The following is a 17,668-nucleotide window of genomic DNA, read 5'->3' as shown; positions in this document are numbered from 1 at the left end:
CAAGAACGTCGTCGTCGGGGAGGCCCAGGCTGCGGTGTGAGCAGTGGCTCGGTGAAGTCATCTGATGACGCGTCAGTGAGACCAGGGTCACAGTGCGAAGCGGGGGTAATGCGACTCTGTGCACCGTCGGCAGGTCACAGTGCAGGTCAGCGGCATCACGTGGTTTCTCCTCTTGAACAGCACAAAACACACAGTTCCTAGTGCTGCAGGTTGAGGAAACTGAAGTCTTTGATGTCCCTGGAACTTCCAACAGGAGGAAAGCTCTATGCCAAGCCCTTGGAGAACTTTCTGAAGCAGGACATACAGCAAAGTTCACCCTTTGCACTCTTTTCAGGCAGAAGCAGCAACTGCAGGCCAGTCCAGCAGAGAAGCACAGCAAAGGGACAGTACTCCTCCTCTAGCTCTTACGCTCTTTTCCTTGGCAGAGGTTCCTCTGGATTCCAGAAAGGTTATAAACGTCTGCTGTTTTGGGTCTTTTTCTTATACCCTGTTCTGCCTTTGAAGTTGGCAAACTTCAAAGCAAAGTCTCAAGTGTTTGAAAGATCCTTACTTGTCCAGGCCAGGTCCCAGACGCACACCAGGGGGTCAGAGAATGCATTTTGTGAGAGCAGGCACAGTCCTTTCAGGTGTGAATGACCACTCCTCCCTCAGCTCTAGTTCAGATGGCTCATCAGAATATGCAGGCTACACCCCCACCCCCTTTTGTGTCACTATCTAGAGAGGTGCAAAACAGCCCAACTGTCAAACTGACCCAGACAGACAATCCACAAAGAGGCAGAGTCACAGAATGGTTTAAGCAAGAAAATCCCTACTTTCTAAAAGTTGCATTTTCAAACAGAATTTAAAAACCAACTTCACCAAAAGATGTATTTTTAAATTGTTAGTTCAGAGACCCTAAACGCCACCTTTTTATCTGCTCTCAAAGGGAATCTGCGCTTTAAGGATATTTTTGCAGCCCCCATGTTAACCTACGAGAGGGATAGGCCTTGCACAGTGAAAACCGAATTTGGCAGTTTTTCGCTGTTAGGACATATAAAGCACACTAGTATATGTCCTACCTTAAACATACACTGCACCCTGCCCCTGGGGGTACCTAGGGCCTACCTTAGGGGTGCCTGACATGTAGTAAAAGGGAAGGTTTAGGCCTGGCAAGTGGGTACACTTGCCAAGTCGAACTGGCAGTTTAAAACTGCACACACAGACACTGCAGTGGCAGGTCTGAGCCATGATTACAGGGCTACTAATGAGGGTGGCACAGCCAGTGCAGCAGGCCCACTAGTAACATTTGATTTACAGGCCCTCGGCACCTCTAGTGCACTTTACTAGGGACTTACTAGTAAATCAAATATACCAATCAAGGATAAAACTAATCAACAGTACAATTTACACAGAGAGCATATGCACTTTACCACTGTTTTAGCAGTGGTAAAGTGCCCAGAGTCCTAAAGCCAACAAAAACTGGTCAAAAAAATTAGGAGGAAGGAGGCAAAAAAGACTGGGGATGACCCTGCAAAAAAGGCCAGGTGCACCAGAGTTGGTGCACAACACCAAAACCCTTGCGTACTAATCAGTAAGATATGTAACAAAATACCTGTCTATAGTTAGTAACACAATGTATGAACAAGCAACTGTTAGAGGCTTACTGTCTTTAACAAATGTCTTGCACAATAAATAAGCTAGACCAATTGCCTCTAACATTTCATAATAAGCAGACCAGATCTATGGAACTGGACAGAATGTTTCCCAGTACACCAATAGGGCAGGTAGTTTATCACTATAACCATCTCAGGCCCGCAGATGTGAACATAAAAGCTTCCACAAGGCAACCATCACACACACAGTCATAAAAGGAGAATGGTGTAAAAAAAAAAGTACACCTGACTAAGCAAAATATCTTTCCTAAGCGGGCCCTCACAAGGATTCTCAGAGAGCAAACCTTCTACCCCCATAGTTAGTCACACAGGGTAACTAATACCAAAACCCTTGCCTTCTACGGTAATCTGTGAGATTCCAAGGAACAAAATACCTATCCTTTGGCTTTAATCTAGAGAAATAACAATTCACACTTATATGCCTATTGACTTAACATCGGATTTTCACAATAAATGTCATGTCTTGTGCCTTTATCGTAACATTTTATAATGACCAGACCAGACCTATAGCCATAAGCACTGGCTTACCACTATAACCAAGTACGTCCTGCTATTTCGAGTATAAGCTTTGCCACAAGCCATAAAAATTATGCAAGTAGCCTTTTTACTAGAAATTTGGCCCAAACCGATCCTGTACTCAAGGGAAATTTGGCCCAAACAAATCCTGTACTTAAGGGAACCAACATGTTGATGGACCCTAACCCATTTACGCAGTAGTACACTGTAAACTCTTTTTTGTTGATCACTTAAGGCTAACAACAGCTTCACTGTAAATCCAGACCTAAAAATCTACATAGATGAGTGTCTTCCTGGGCACCCCATAATGCTCTCTAACCCGAAACTGCACTCTGAATTCTAAAGTTACTGATGGAAGGGAGGGTGCTGGGACTACAATACACTGCTCACACCTGCCCTCCTCCCATCTGTGCTGCTGTCAGATAAAAAGGAACACAATCAATTATCTAGTTATCTGAGGCTTTTTAACATCATTACAATGCCATGTGTGCTCAAAGTCACAATGCTGCTGGCTGACAGCTGGATAAACAATCACACCTGCATGGAGGAGAAGCACTTTTTTCCTGTGGATGCGCTTAGCTTCTGCCCAATCAAAACATGTACTCCTGGTTGCCAACATGTGGGCGTGGCTAAAGTCCCTCTCTGTAGTAGTCCTGAAAGCTGCTTTTTAGGGTTGATCATATTACGTCTGATGACAGCTGTGCTGTCAGGCCAGATTTAAAAAGAGGTGTTACATGACCAGCTTTGTTGAATAATAGTGGAAGATATATACGCTTTTAAGATCTTTAACAGAACAGTGTAACGGAAGGGAGGAAAGAAAAGTCTAAATACATGGCAGGAAACTGACACTAGGAAGTAAGTCGGAACTATGAGGTTTAAACAGTATTTGAGGGTGTGAACGCTATAATCTCAGTTGGAAAACATGTTCATGAATTTGACCGAGAGACAACAGACATATGCAAATCTGAAAATACCCCTTTTACTGTCTGTATTCATTTTTAAATGCAGAAATGTCTTCTTTTGAGTGACTTTCCATGCTATCAGTCGCCAAACCAATATCTGTGCAGATTGTCAGGATGAAGTTCAAAAAATCACTGGCAAGGCCAATAGGTGTCGACTTTTAGCTGGCAAAAAGGATCTACTGGCTTTGCCACTGATTTTTGTAGGTAAGTACATTCTAATGTTTTCTGACGATGCTTATGTATGTGTCATGATGAGGTCGTCTTATTTTATTTACCGATCCAAAATGGCAGACGCCAATCTTGGAGTGGTAAATACAATTTTAAAATGTGCAAAAGGGCCTTTTTTTAAAATAAGTGGCCCGGCAACAACCTGCACATGCCGGGAACTTCTAAACGGAGGCTAAAAACGGTATGCATTGCAGAAGGGTGGACTAACAATGGTGGAGTGGGAGCAGGGTGGGATAAAAAGTAAATGCTGTAGAGTGGCAGCAACGTCAGACGAAGGGCAGTGGATCACAAGGAGGAGACATGTAGCCACACAGACGAGAAATGGGGAGTGGGAGTGAAATGCAAGAAGAACCTCGGTTGTGGGGGGTTTAAAAAAGGAAAATCAGATGGGGAGGAGTGACTGGAGCTACGGAAGAGATGGAGGGGTGAAAGCTACTTAGAAAATATGGAGGGTATGGGATTCCAGAAGGAAAGGAGCGGGAGAGCAAGACAATACATTCACTTGAGTGCTAAGATTCGATATTTCATTACCACCTAATTGTAGTTGCTCTGGGTATACATGAAAGTGTACAGCCCAACAGGACATTTGCAGCAATTTGTTTTACTATTGTAGTGCAAGCAAATCTAAACTCCTGAAGTTTTTGAAGCATCCTTAGTCAATCTTACCCCTTTTTAGGGTCGAGCCTGCATTGCATGCCCTCGCGCATGCGTATCGCAGCGAGACGCTTTAGTGTTCAGAAAAGGGCTCGGAGCCCTGTCAACGTCACGTCAGTGTTTTTTATTGGTTCGTGGGCTTGCCTAATAAAATCTGCTTGCTTTCATTAGTTGAAGGCACACATACGTCATGCCTTTTCCGGTGGCTAGCCCTCCTCGAGCGCAGCGACCAAGTACAGAAAACATGCGAGACTCGCTGTTTTCCATCGGGCTCGTGGACTTCTTTTTCTCTAATTTACGAGCGCGATCTCGCTTGGCAGAAGTCGAGCGCTTTACATAGTTAATTTTACTTTTTCGGGTTTTGTACATAAATGCACTTTTGCCCGATAGGTGAAAAGTCGGGTTAGGAGTTTACAACGTGATCAGCTCTAACATAAGCAAACGCGAGACCCGTTGCATTGCAAATGCTTGTTAAGTCTTGCCTACAAGCAGCTTTCAGCTGTTTGTTGTCGGAGGACTTCTTGTGGAGCATACCAAAATCTGACATTGGGCTTTGGGCCAGCTCAGTGCTTACTATTGGTTGCCTTTCTTGTTACTCCTATTTGCTTGCTTCTTATTCCTCTTCCTCTGGGTCAAAGATTATTTACTATCCTTTGAAGTAATTAGTTTCAAATGATTTAAAAAAACATGTTTTCTTCTTTTTATTTTACACAGAAATGACCACAATATGGTTGACTATTACACATGATGACGTCGTACTTTTCCATGTCTTACATTACATTTTTCAGCTATTTTTTTTTTACTATTGAGATTATGATTCTGAGCACAGGAGGAAAAGTTCCTTGAAACAAAAGGAGTGAGAAGAAAGGGGGAGGATGGCAGCGCGACATGGAAGACAAGAGAGGAAAGACGAGGGAGATGACAGAGAAAACGTCTGCACTATTTTTGCTTCAAAAACTTCTGACATTTTGGGCTCATATCCACTATGAAGGAAAAAAACACTGTTGCAAAGGAAGCCCGCCCACAACCAGAAGCACCTTAGGCAAGGAAATGCATGGTTACTGGAAATTTAATGGTTTCACAAAGAGTCCTGTTAGCCTCAGTAAAGAGGGATAACACAGCCATGTAATATGCCCAAAATGTGTAATTAGAAAGAATCCTCAAACTTTAAGAATCAATCATTTAATTGAAGCAGTCATTCTATACAAACAAAACTTGATCAGTTAATCGAGAACTTAAGTGAGGAACATATGTGCTGCTGTTTTTGCCCAGCTATCAACTCAACATCGCTTGCCCAATATTTCATTGACCTGGGATAATTTTTCAGGAACTTCATTGGACGTAATACAGGTGTCACCTCCAGCTGGTTCCTATTCATTGGAAATTATCTCATTATTAACCAATTGTTTGTTTCCTCTGTACCCTAAGTAAGCCATGCTACCTACCATGGGACTGACTGCGTCTCTTTTCTTGCCTTGTTCAACTTTTCCCTTCTGAATCATCTAAAGAAAAGATAAAACATAACTCATTCCTATTCCCGATGAACAGTCTGGCCTTTCGAGTGAAGGGCACTGGCTCTTAACTTGTCAATATACGGCTCAACAACTCATTTTTATCTCCTATTTGGAATCCCATTTTCTGGTTAAGCTTTTTCAAACTGTGCTCTCCAACTTCAGAAACACCAGCACCCTCACCCCTTTCATCAGCACTATCAAATCATCTTTCTTTGGTTGCCTAACAATGTCTGCTGCTATCTAGATAGCGGAAGATGAGAGTGCTTCTGCGCACTCCCAGGTTCTGCCGGAACTCTCTTCCAAGAACTTGGTCCCTCTGTTCTAACTGGCCTCCTTTAAAGATGTGAGGGAAAGGCCTGGATCTGCCTGCGTAGAACAGCTTGGGTATCTTATTCACTGGATGGGTATATCCATGCTCAAGTACACGCAGTTCATCCCGTTCTATTTCTGGATTGTGTTTCTGGGTTGTCATGTAAGAGACTGTCAACTCTTTCCGGGAGCTAGATGTCCTCTCCATTTCCTAAACTCAACCTCTCTAAAATGTAGTTTTTTCTTATGTCTCTTTGGCATCATAACTCTCTCACACACACGCACACTACGTGTCTTATCTACACTGTAAAAACAACATAAGTGTACAGAAGAAAATGTGTGCTTTGTTCGCTGTTTTAAGTCATTACGTTACAGATGTTTTAATACATTGCTGATAAAAAATATGTTCAGTACCCATTTTATAGAATGTACGACCCACCAAACGTTGTTAGTGGTGGGAGAGCTTAGTTCAGACAAATCAATAAAACTATGTTGCAGATTTATCACGCAAATTGGCAAGAGTTCAGTGGTTTTCTAAATCTCACTATGGAAACTTGAGTCATGTTCATGCTCAAAACTACATTTTTGATGGAAACAAAATTACTGCGATGAACACTGCTCATCTGATGTGAGCTGTGGTATCACTCCTTCACTCAAGCGTGAGGTCAGCATTTGAATTTCACATCAATGCCATTCTCTCGCCAATGTTTTGTTGCACACATTACTTTTTACAAGGCTCGTTTTCGGCCCTTTCACTTTAAACTATACTATTTTCAGGAACGATGGTTCTGGCTCTAATTATTTTGCCTGAAGAAAAACTTAAGAATGGATCGGTGTACAACAACGCACCCAATTCCCCAATCAATCCTTCGCACCGAGCAAATTGCCACCAGAAAAGAAAACTTTAAATAAAAGAAAATGGAAGTCAACAGAAGTTAAAAGCTCAAAGGTACGAGAGCAAAGGGCATACAATATGGGAGGAAGATAGCAGGCTGGGAGTAACACCTAAAGGATGTGCGTGCTATGGTGCCAGAACATGAAGTTTGTTTTTCGCCCACACCTGAAACGCTCTTCAGTGAGGTAGGTTACATTTCCACCCCCTTAACAGTACTGATAGAGCCTCTGTTTGGCTGGGCTTGCCAAGACTGAAGTACTACGGCTTGTCCAATGCGAAGTGTCACACGCCATCAATTCAGCAAACTTTAGGTATCTGTAGCCCTCCCTTTGCATCACCCACTCTCCACCAGAGCCCAATGCTGAGCTTTTTAAGGGAGAGAGGACTGTTCATCTCTGCTTTCCACATCCCCAAATGGCAATCTTCTATCAATACGAACGGATCAGGGAGAGGAAAGTTTTAAGGCATAAACTGGTCAATGTTTCATCATATAGCCACTGTAAAAGCTGGTTATTCAGAAGGGCTAATGGTAGAACCTTAAATGCTGACATGTGACACTGATATTGCCGTACACAGGTCAGAAAACAAGCCTATGTTTTTTGGTCTCCTTGGTTCCATCTCAACTTTGTATCAGATCCCTTTTCAATCTTCCCCCTCCACACACATTTCCTTGAGTATTCAAGACGTTCCATATCACACTGGACTTCACGTCTCTTCTTCACCTCATTCTATAAAAAATAAAAAAGTGACATTTTGGACAGGTTGTAATGTTCCACGTAGTGACAGCATACAGTTCTCCTTTCTCTTCTGACCTACCCTGGTGCATTAAACATCACAGGTATCAGAATGCTTCTGGAGGCGAGCAAAGTGCCAATGAGTTTACCCAACAGAAGCTGTAGCAAAACATGGTGAAATTTAGCATGCTGCTAGGTAAGTGTGGAAATATGAAAGGTAAATGCAGGCTAGCTATTTTTTGCAAAAGTTATATTGAGGGAGGAAGTGAGAAATATAATTTTCCACTAAGATATTATGTCACTTATTCTTTGGTCAACAATGCAGACAGGCTGATGAGTGGAAGTGGTGCTTTAGAATTTCTTTGAACATAAATGTAACCTGTTGATCTTACCTAATAAGCACTAAAGAGTGTCCACATAGGTACATTTAGAAAAGTAGAACAAATCGACATATAAACTATCTTGCAAGCACATTTGGACTATAAAACAAGCTCAAAGCCAAGTAATATGTACAATTTGTAACATCGCTGACTCTTCAAAAAAACCTCAGACATTTTGTTAAATGCCTGTGTTCCAGCTCAGCAAATGGAGGTCCTTGACACTAGTTGTGGTTCTGATCATCAGTTCAGCCCAGAGGTACACCAATGAGGGATCGTGGTTATTTGACTGCTGAATCACAACTTGTTAACATCAACAGTGCTCTGAGAGGTGTCAGTGTTTCCCTGTCACTGGCCCAGCAGTAGCACAGCTCTCAATGTTCTGCTTTTTTATAATGCAGTTTAAATGTTTTTACTTTCTCCTTCCTCGTAGCTTCTTTGTTCACAACTATCTTAATAAATTAACGATATACTTCCAAATTTGCGAGTACTTAGAATTACTTTGATTGTGGACCCACCATCAGTAATGAGTAGCTTACCCAGAACTATTTTTAGACCATTTTGACTTATACCTTTGTATTTCCAATGATAAGTGCAAGACTACAGCTAATCTAATGGAAAGAAACAAATTGCACAAGATAAGCCAAGTATACATAACAAGGTTCATTTGAGTGCTTTGAGCTCAAACAGAGGTGGGAGATCGTACACACTCCAGCTTGGATTACTGCAATCTGTTGCAAGGTGCGAATCTAAAAATCAAGAGATCTACGGTCCCGAACGGCCAGAATGAAGCTCTGAAGCAGACTACTGATCAAGGAAGATAGGAATCTACTTCTACTGGAGAGCAGCACTAACTCTGTTGATGAAAGACTGAAATTCAAGATGCGAGTAGGCAACCGGCACAAAAGAACTTTGGACAATTGTTAAGACTGGTTTTAAAAATAATATGCTGAATGAAAAAAAGCATCTTACGTAGGAGAAATGAGGACTGTTGGAGATAGTCCAAACAAGATGTACAGTTGGGCTGGGTGTCACCTCTTGCATTCGTGAAAGGGATCATCAGCCTAATGTTATGGGAAAGTCTGAGCTATCTGCTCAAAATGTGTTGTGGAAGTCTGACCATCCCTACCACGAGGGTGCTCAACGGTTTGAGTCTGTTAGATTGTGCTATCTGCATGGGATTCCCAGTGTGGGACACATTGGGGCAACTCTGAGTTCTTACAAACTGCACTAAAGTGCATTACAGCCTACACATCGGAGGCCATGGATGGGAAACATTCCATAATGGTTTATGCTGCTTGCAACTATTTGGCAGTCTAATCTGAAGTATTCATCTTCTACACCGAGGAAACTCATTTTCTTAGATAAGATTAGTGCCCTAGCAATGCATGCAGCCCTAACAATGCACGCATTGAAACATATTAATCAGGCCCACCATTACTTGCAAAATGTGGGCTATATGTTAGAGGTGAGTCAACTATCTGGAGTCATGGTAAGCAGTAAAGGATTAAAAATAGTAACTTCAAATTTGAACTCATTATATTGACAAAGCGTGAGATAAACAGCATGAGAAATGTAGCTATTAGGGTGATGAAACCTTGAATGTAATCAAGCAACCTAATAAGTAGTGCAAGTGCAACAATGTAACATACGTTGAATAGCATTAATTAAAATCACTGCACTGACACTATAATTAAGTCGGCTACCTGGCTGTCTTTTAAACCCCAAAATACTCAAAATATAGCATAATGAAACATTAACAGAACAAGACGCAATCAGCTTTCTGTTTGTAAGTAGATATTACACCTATATTTAGAAACCTAAGTGACATGAATTATGAATCACGTTTAAAATACACAGTTAAGACCACGCATAAATGGAATAAATTGCCGACTGGTCTAATAGGCTGCTGCAACATTATCAAAATAAGTTCTGGCAAAGACAATGGATCTCGTCCTAGACACCTTTTGGCTTTGCCAATGCTGCACCATCGGAAAGATATGAAGCATGTCCAAAGTGAAAACCAATAAATACATTAAAAAAATTAATTTAAAAAAGGCAGAATTAAGTGGCCACAGAGGCTGCATCATCTACCCTTTTTTTTCGTAGGTGTGCGCATGCATGACGACAAGTGAGTGCATGCGTGTCTACAAAACGATGCAGGCAGCTGTTTTTTCCTTATCCGAGATGGACCAGTAAATAAAAAATTTAAAAAGTACCACTACAACGTTTTTGTTTTGTTTTTTTTAAAGGCAGAGGAGGCAGTATCATCAAAAATAAACAGTGAGCAATGGAGCGGCAGGTGGTGGAGAAACCATGGGTAGGGTGGGGAGGAGAAGTCAGCAGAAGAGGGAGAGCAACATGGGGCGGTGAAGCACATGAGTAAGAAAACGGGGTGCAAGGGAGAGGGTTGAGTTCTGCACGGGAGAAGCACAAGAGAGAGTTTGCAGCAAAATGGAGATATCAACAGAACACAGGGGCATTTGACTGAGGATAAACCCACAAGGGAGAGAGCTTGAAAACAGAATAATGGTAAAGCAGCTATGCTTCAGGGGGGCACAGACACAGGATGGACAAGCTGGGATAAGGAAAACCATCAAATAAGAATCAAGCAAATGAGGGACACTAAAGCTAACCAACTGTAAACCATAAGAGGGCTGTAAGCCCCTATATGTTTTTGTTAAGCCTACAATACGTCTTTGGCAACCAGAAAGCTTGCTCTGTCTGATAGGCTCAAATAACATTTTGGTACCTTGTGAGGTCGATATCCCTGTTAGTCCCAGCTGCCTTTTTTTTTTTTAAGAAGAGAAGTTCTGTCTGAGGATATAAAAAGCCTTGTCAGCCTGTTAACATTGTTAACAAAAAGGACTTTTCTCTGATATGTTGGCTCAAGTTATGGGACAGGGAATAACAACCTGTCTACGACCTATATGGTGACAGTTGCCCTGGAGATAGTGCTCTATGATAATTTATAATCCAGAAGAACCACATTTAAGTCATTAGTACTATACGCCCATTTATGTAAGGGTATTTTGCAGCATCTTGATATCCCCAAGACTACAAAGCATACTCCTATGACGTCCAATGAGACCACGAAGAAAATAAAAATAACCTTTAATTGAACCACTCACTTAGGCGCTTCCAGCACAGCTAACACACATTTTGTTACAGTGGCAATGTTATTCTGTGACATTACAGCACAAGTATGGTATACCTAAATCTGGTTTTGTTAAGTATTGAAAATCGAGATTGAGTCTTCTGAGAAGGAAACAAAAAAAGACTTGGCTTAGTAACAAAATCCTATGTTAGAACAAATGACGAGTACAGCAGGTAAAAAAAACATAATTATGTAGCTGTATAATCTTTTCATTTCGAAGCAATCAGATGATGTAGCTGTTTTAGTGAACAGATGGATGCTATTTGTACAGATAACCTTGACAGTATTACAAGAAGCCAAAAACTGGCAAATACAGTTACATTAAAAGTACAACATTTTAAATCCATAACAGATTTGTATTCATCTTAATCCCACCCATGGAAACTCACTGGAAGAGATTAAAGCAAGTCTCAAATGCTTCAGATGTAATCAATGCAGACCGGGTTAACCTGTTCATTCAATGCTGTAAAATTCAAAAATACTGAATTTAAAAATGTACTGCAATCAGTAGTTACTGAATCTAATGAAAAGTCTTAAGTAACTGTACAAGGATACTCATCTGAAGTTTAAAGGGTGTCTTCTTTGCCATGGTTATGGGATGGCTAAACAATAATATGTAAGCCGTCATTTTACTGAACATGACAATGAACGGCTGTTAATTCATTATTGATTTTGAATTGTCATATGTACTATTCAGCTACCATCTTCCCCAATTAAAAAATAATAAAACATCAACTCAAGTGCTTTAAAACAACAGTACCTACACAGGAATGTATAAAACAAAATTATGCACACAGTGACATTTGTACCAAAAAGTAGGAGTTCTGAATCATAATAAAGCGCTAAAAAACGAAATTTGTCAACTTTGTAAATATTTATGCTTAATTTTCAATAATAATAGTACTTTGAATACTTTTAAAATAAATAAAATTAGAAATGGTCATGAGTATTTAGAAAGGGAATTAAATAGTAAAACCAGACATTGGTTTTAACTTAAGTACTAGAGAACATAGTTAATAGAAGACTAACTATGGTAAATTTAATTAAAGTAACATTTGGCAGAGCAGACCAGACAATTTGTCAGATAAGTGCGCCCAAAAAGGTGTCCCTGTTCGTGTAATTAGACCCGTGATATTTTTGAATATGCTTCCTAAGGAAAGTAACCCACAACAATCAATCAACCATCATCTGGCAAAGCACACTCACTCTGCACCGGGAAACTGCTTGTGAGGACCGAGTTTGCACAATATGGCTGTGAATTATTTCACCATTCATTCGTACATTGCTTCCAAGTGATATGCACTAGTAGACAAGTAAACGGGCACTGGTTGTGGATTTAAGAGACATAGCATCCAAGAAGCCTTCTGACATTTCTTCACTGTGTATCCGAAACTATCTTCTTAACATCTTTACTTGTTAACGCTCCTTATGGTCTACTGGAGCGAGCATGCAAAGTCAGACATGACTTGCTCCACCAGGGGGAGGGTTACTGTTCACTACAGATTACGTAAATGGGACACTCCTCCTAAATAACCATTTGTTGAGAGATAAACAGGGGAACTGCAAGTATCCGTCAGAGGGTTAAGTGCCAATGTTTTTCCAGAAGATGCAATTTGCAAAGCAAAAGGTTGCAGAAAAATAAAGGGCCCTCTGAAAGTATGGTGAGAGGGACACTAACAGGAGGATTGTTTGCAATATCAACTCTTTTGGTAGCTTTCTGGGCTCCCGTCTCATTCTCCTCACGATCTGCTTGCACGGATGAAGTGTGGAAAGCATACGGGATGAGACTGAATAAGAATTTTTGGAGTTGAGAGTGTCAAGGAAGTGGGAAAGAAAATGTAGTTTCAAAGATGACAATTTGAATCCAATTTTATCATTTGATCTTCTGGGTCAATAATATCGACAGTAACAAATGGTCCCATCCATGAAACGCTCATCAAATACAAAATTGACACCTAGAGCCAGCAAAACACTATGAATGGTACCTGATTTAAATTCTGTATTCAGGTTAATCTACATAATGTTTTCACTTTGTGACAAAAGTTCAAAGTGCTGTGTTCACAGGGATATCTTGCTATTGCTTCTTTTTGTAATACCACTGTATAAAATCTAATAAAAATAGGCATCAAAAAGCTCACCAACAGTTTATTTTACCAGCAAATCGATTGTTGTTCTAGAACCCAGAGTGTTTAAAGAGTGTCTGAGTCTAGTCGTATTGATTAAAGAAGAAAAGGGAGAAAGGGAACTTTTGTTCAGAGAACAGAAACATTTTAAGCTCGTACCTGCATAAACGCAACAAGAATTGCGTACCGGTGGGGGGAAGAACCACATCAAATTCAGGCAGAGTACGGACTCCACTTCTCAAAAGTCTAAGGGTGGAACTTTGAGTAGGGTTAACATGAAGGACTCTTGAGAAGGTCAACGATGTTTACAGTAAAATATGTCAGCCATCACAGAAACATCATCTTGTATAATCTTTCAAAGCAACATGACTGTACTGTGAAACTCACAGGCGTTGGGTGATGCAGTCTCAGCCACTTGAAATCTTGCAAGGCACATTAGAGTCCACCATATTTCTTTCACTGGCCACTCCAGAGTGGGACCAGCCATATGCAAATGAGAGTTGGCCCTGTTACAATAGGTATAGTCCAGCCCAAACTGACGAGCCAGATACCCTCTTGACTGAAAAACAACCCTAAAATAGTTTCAGTCAGGATGGCCCGTATAAATGAGGCACAGCTTGAGTCATATGGCACAGCACAAGACCAATGTCTGGGAATACAATTCACAGACATGGGACGTGTCAGGTAAAAAAAAAACTTTAAAAAAAAGGAGGTGGGTAATGTTAGCAAAAGTCTCGCACTTCCTCAGTCAGTGTTGCATTTTTTTTTACTTGTTTTTTTGTAAAACTATTATAGTAGGAACGGATGGGTACTCACCATTGTAACAAATATTAGTAAAAAGCAAAAACATTTTTGTAGCTCAAAAAGCACACTTTCACAGTAGTTCCTGGCACTGAACAAAATGACTGTGGATATGCTCCTTGTGAAAGAACAGACTGCAATATTCACAGGGAAGTCAGCTGATAGATGGCTGGAGAGAGAGGATTTTAGAAAAAATAAAAGGTCTTGGCTAACGTCAGAACTAAGAGACCCAATTCTTTAAAGACACAGAAGTGCACCCATGGTATATGTCTTTGGATTAGTGCAGATTTATTTACTTCATGATTTCACAAGAATTTACAGAAGTAGACCAGGAAAATAACACTCATAGTAAATATATGTGAACTATATTTTAGCACAGGCAAACGTGTGCGTAGATGGGCTCATGAGAACATATGGTGAGCGTTTACAAGTTTACTTTCCACCCAACCACTTTTTTCCCCAACCCTGGAAGAAGTTTTATTTTTGTCAGAAGTACATTTCCAACCTTTCTCAGCATGGGAAATGGTTAGAGAAGAGTTGGTGAAAACCCTTAAAAATGCAGGTTAGTAGGTTTGCACAGACTCAAAAGCGCATTTCAACCCTGGAACTATTGCATACTGTTACCTCCAGCCCCGTTACGTAGGTATGCGGAAAGGTGGCAAAATAAGGAAATTGCTAGTTTTCAAGCCCTACTATGGTATTAGCCCTGGCATTATCAGGGTGTTATTATGAGAGCTCTTATATAATGAGATTGGTGCCACGTAGTGCAGTGACAAATTATGGCAGCAAAGGCACAAGGACATTTTTTACAGGACAAATAGATTCATAAGGCAACCTGTCCCATCGACAAGTAGATATTTTATTAAATTCTACGCCCTTGATCACTTTTATGAAATTTGGCCTGATTACATCTATTTCCAACCCTTCAGCCAGCATAGGTTCCCAACAAGAAGATAAAGCACATGCGAAAAAATTATATTATGTTTATTGACCGATAAGTGAGTTTTCAGCATCACAACCCTTGAGGGGCTGTAATGTTAAGCTTTCTTTGACTAAAACACCAGGCCGCGTTAGACCAAACTCATTCTGTCTAACCTGATTTGATCTAGTTCAAGAGTCATCTCCGGGAGCCTTTTTTTCATTAACTGCAGCCAGTGACCTACTTGTTTTAAGATTGTCATAAGCAGGAAACTCGCTGTTCACTACCCTAAATGGATGGATGGCTTTATCCTTACCGAAGGCGCTGTTCTTCAAAGGGTTCACCAATTCTGAGCTTCTAGCGAAGCTTCTATTAAAAAAAAGGCAACTGAAAAAAAAGAATCCCCGCTACAAAACCATCTAAAACATCAGATTGTCTCAAATGTATATGAAATCAGTACTGCGGGCTAACCTCCCCACTTCTAGCATCAAGCCATTTTGAGCAAAGATTATTTTTTTTAACTATTTTTTTTAGTTAACGATATTCATTCTGAAAAGCTAGCAAACAGGATACATAAAAATGACTGGTTCACTGAGACGGAGCCAACAACAACTGCCTGACATCCAAACAAAACAGGCAGTTCAAGGCTAAAGCTCAGCTGGGATGATCAGATTACATTTAATCACAATAGCACAGAATCTGAAGCAACACCCACATTCGAGCAAGCTTTTTCTGCTGCTAAACTAGAGTAGCTGAAGTTTCTGCATATTCACAGTGGCGTTGGAGCATCATCATTCACAGCGGATACATAGCGCCAAAAGAGCCGCAAAACACGCAGCGCTACATATGGTAAAGTTTTATAATACAAGTGGTTACCAGAGAGGAAGCGGTAATAAGTGGCGTGGAAGGAGACGGGTATCTGGTCTGGGTAGGAGGATCCCAGGTGGGCAGCGAGAAAAGGCAACAATGGAAGAGGTTGCGCTTCAAAGGAATTAGCACTAGGGCAGAGTAAAACGGGTTCTGTGAAGATTCGTGGACGCTTCCAGAAATATCTGCTGTGACTCCTGCAAATAACATGAAGGCATAAGACCAAATCTTCTTCAGTGGCGTCACGCTAATAACATCTGCTGTGCAAACAAGCATAAGCAAAGTCAATAGGTTTCACATTTGGGATTTTTTGGTTTTGTGCGCGGATGCTGTGTAGCGTGGCTAAAGAAGAAGGAAAACAAAAAGTTGCAGTGATGTGCCAACTGCGGCTGCATCATTTTGTGGGTTCCTGCATGCGCACCTCGACAATCCAAGTTGGAATAATATTTTCTCACAAGCAGGTTGGGTGGGTGTGGGGGTGGGGGCGGGGGGGGTTAAGTTAAGCACTGTAACAGTCAGTTCATGAGACATTTAAAAAGGGGGAAATTATTTTTAATTTTTCAGTGCTCTCTTGAAATAAATGCTTTTGTTTATAACAGTGTATGCAGTGTGCTTGTAATTTGCACCAATAATAAAACAAAATAATTTTCAAGACCATTAAATAATCGATTTCACCTGTCCGAATTACAATCAAATATATCATTTTTTTATTATGTTGCACACAAAAACCCATCCAGGCAATCAACTAGGGTCATTTATATAGTTAAGGAAACAAAAACTGAAATTTGTTTAACTTTTGCAAAGAGCCTGCCAATGAGACGTACCATAGATGTGTGTTATACGAATGATTCTGGAAACGTTTAATTTCCACATCTCCTCCTTGGAAACCATCTTTCCTCCAGAGGTAGTACATGGAGCCCCACAACCAAAGGAAATGCCTCTAGAGTCTCGTACTGCCAGGCTGAGGCGCTGACCCATAGGCTCAGCCACCTGAGAGCTGCCCGACTCAGTCGTAGCAGTTGCAGGCAGCACTCTCCAAGAGAGCCGTACTGTCACAAGAAGACACCACCCAGCCAGGAAACTGATACTGGGGACACTGCACCCCCCTGCGATCCAGAACCGAAGACCCCCAGGCCCTGCCATGGAAGAGGAAAAGAGGTAAGTCTCGGGTGAGACCAAGAAGAACAGGAGGTGGTAGGGATTGGGGGTGTTTTATACTGGGCAGGGATTAGGTGAGGCAAGGGGGCTCATTGGTGTTTAAGGAAGGTGAGGGAAGGACCAGAGGTATGCAGTAACGACGCAGAAAGGTTTTTTGCCTCAGGTTGCACAAGAGTCACGAAGAACAACTACAGGTCATCAGTACTACTCCACTTTCCCCCACACTACGCCACTGTTAGGCTAACTAAAGGGTAGCACTTGGGTCATTTGTTCTGCAAATTCTGCCTACCAGGATGAAAGCCTGTGTCTGGGTAATTCCTTGAAAGGGCACATGGTGACTCCTACACTTATAACACTGCCATGGGTTATTTTCTCCCATGTGCTCCTAGTGGTGTTTGGCATATGCCTTAGCATTCCCTAAGGCCTTTGCCAGGGACACCACAAATTCACACACTTATGCTTTGGAAGCGTCACCAGTGTAAACCTATAGTCCTAGACCACAAGTCAGAGAAAAATTATGCTCAAATTTAAGCACTGTGCCACTGTTGTTGAACTCTGCGTGCTTAAAAAGCCAAAGACTAGACAATATACTTGGTTGCAACCCAAGAAAGCGCCATGCAAAAGTCACGCACAATCAAATGGGCCAGGATGCCAACGCAAGCTAAGGTGGGTTCCAAAGGTATGCAGGGCTTGACCACAGACAGCTAATGCGAGCATGCAGAGCCTCTGAGGCTGCAATCACTGGAGGCTTGAGAGAACATCTTGGGAGAGATGTTTTCTTCTGTTAGATGCAAACACCACT

General features: G+C 41.3%; 1 protein-coding gene across 11 annotated transcripts in view; it reads right to left on the bottom strand.

The window, feature by feature from the left end:
• Positions 1-17,668, bottom strand: part of CTBP1 (C-terminal binding protein 1) — a 1,451,962-nt gene that overhangs the window by 305,383 nt on the left and 1,128,911 nt on the right. The window contains exon 1 of one of the 11 annotated variants that reach the window (XM_069204147.1): positions 5,458-5,503. The exons of the other annotated variants lie outside the window; for them this stretch is intronic. The gene's annotated coding sequence lies outside the window, so the exon portion shown is untranslated. Of the gene's footprint in view, positions 1-5,457; positions 5,504-17,668 lie in introns of those variants that run through there. 11 annotated transcript variants of the gene reach the window in all.

Source organism: Pleurodeles waltl, chromosome 1_2 (assembly GCF_031143425.1).
Source record: "Pleurodeles waltl isolate 20211129_DDA chromosome 1_2, aPleWal1.hap1.20221129, whole genome shotgun sequence".
NCBI lineage: Eukaryota > Metazoa > Chordata > Amphibia > Caudata > Salamandridae > Pleurodeles > Pleurodeles waltl.
The sequence above is the reverse complement of the archived record's forward strand: the minus strand, read 5'-3'. Positions and strand labels throughout refer to the sequence as shown.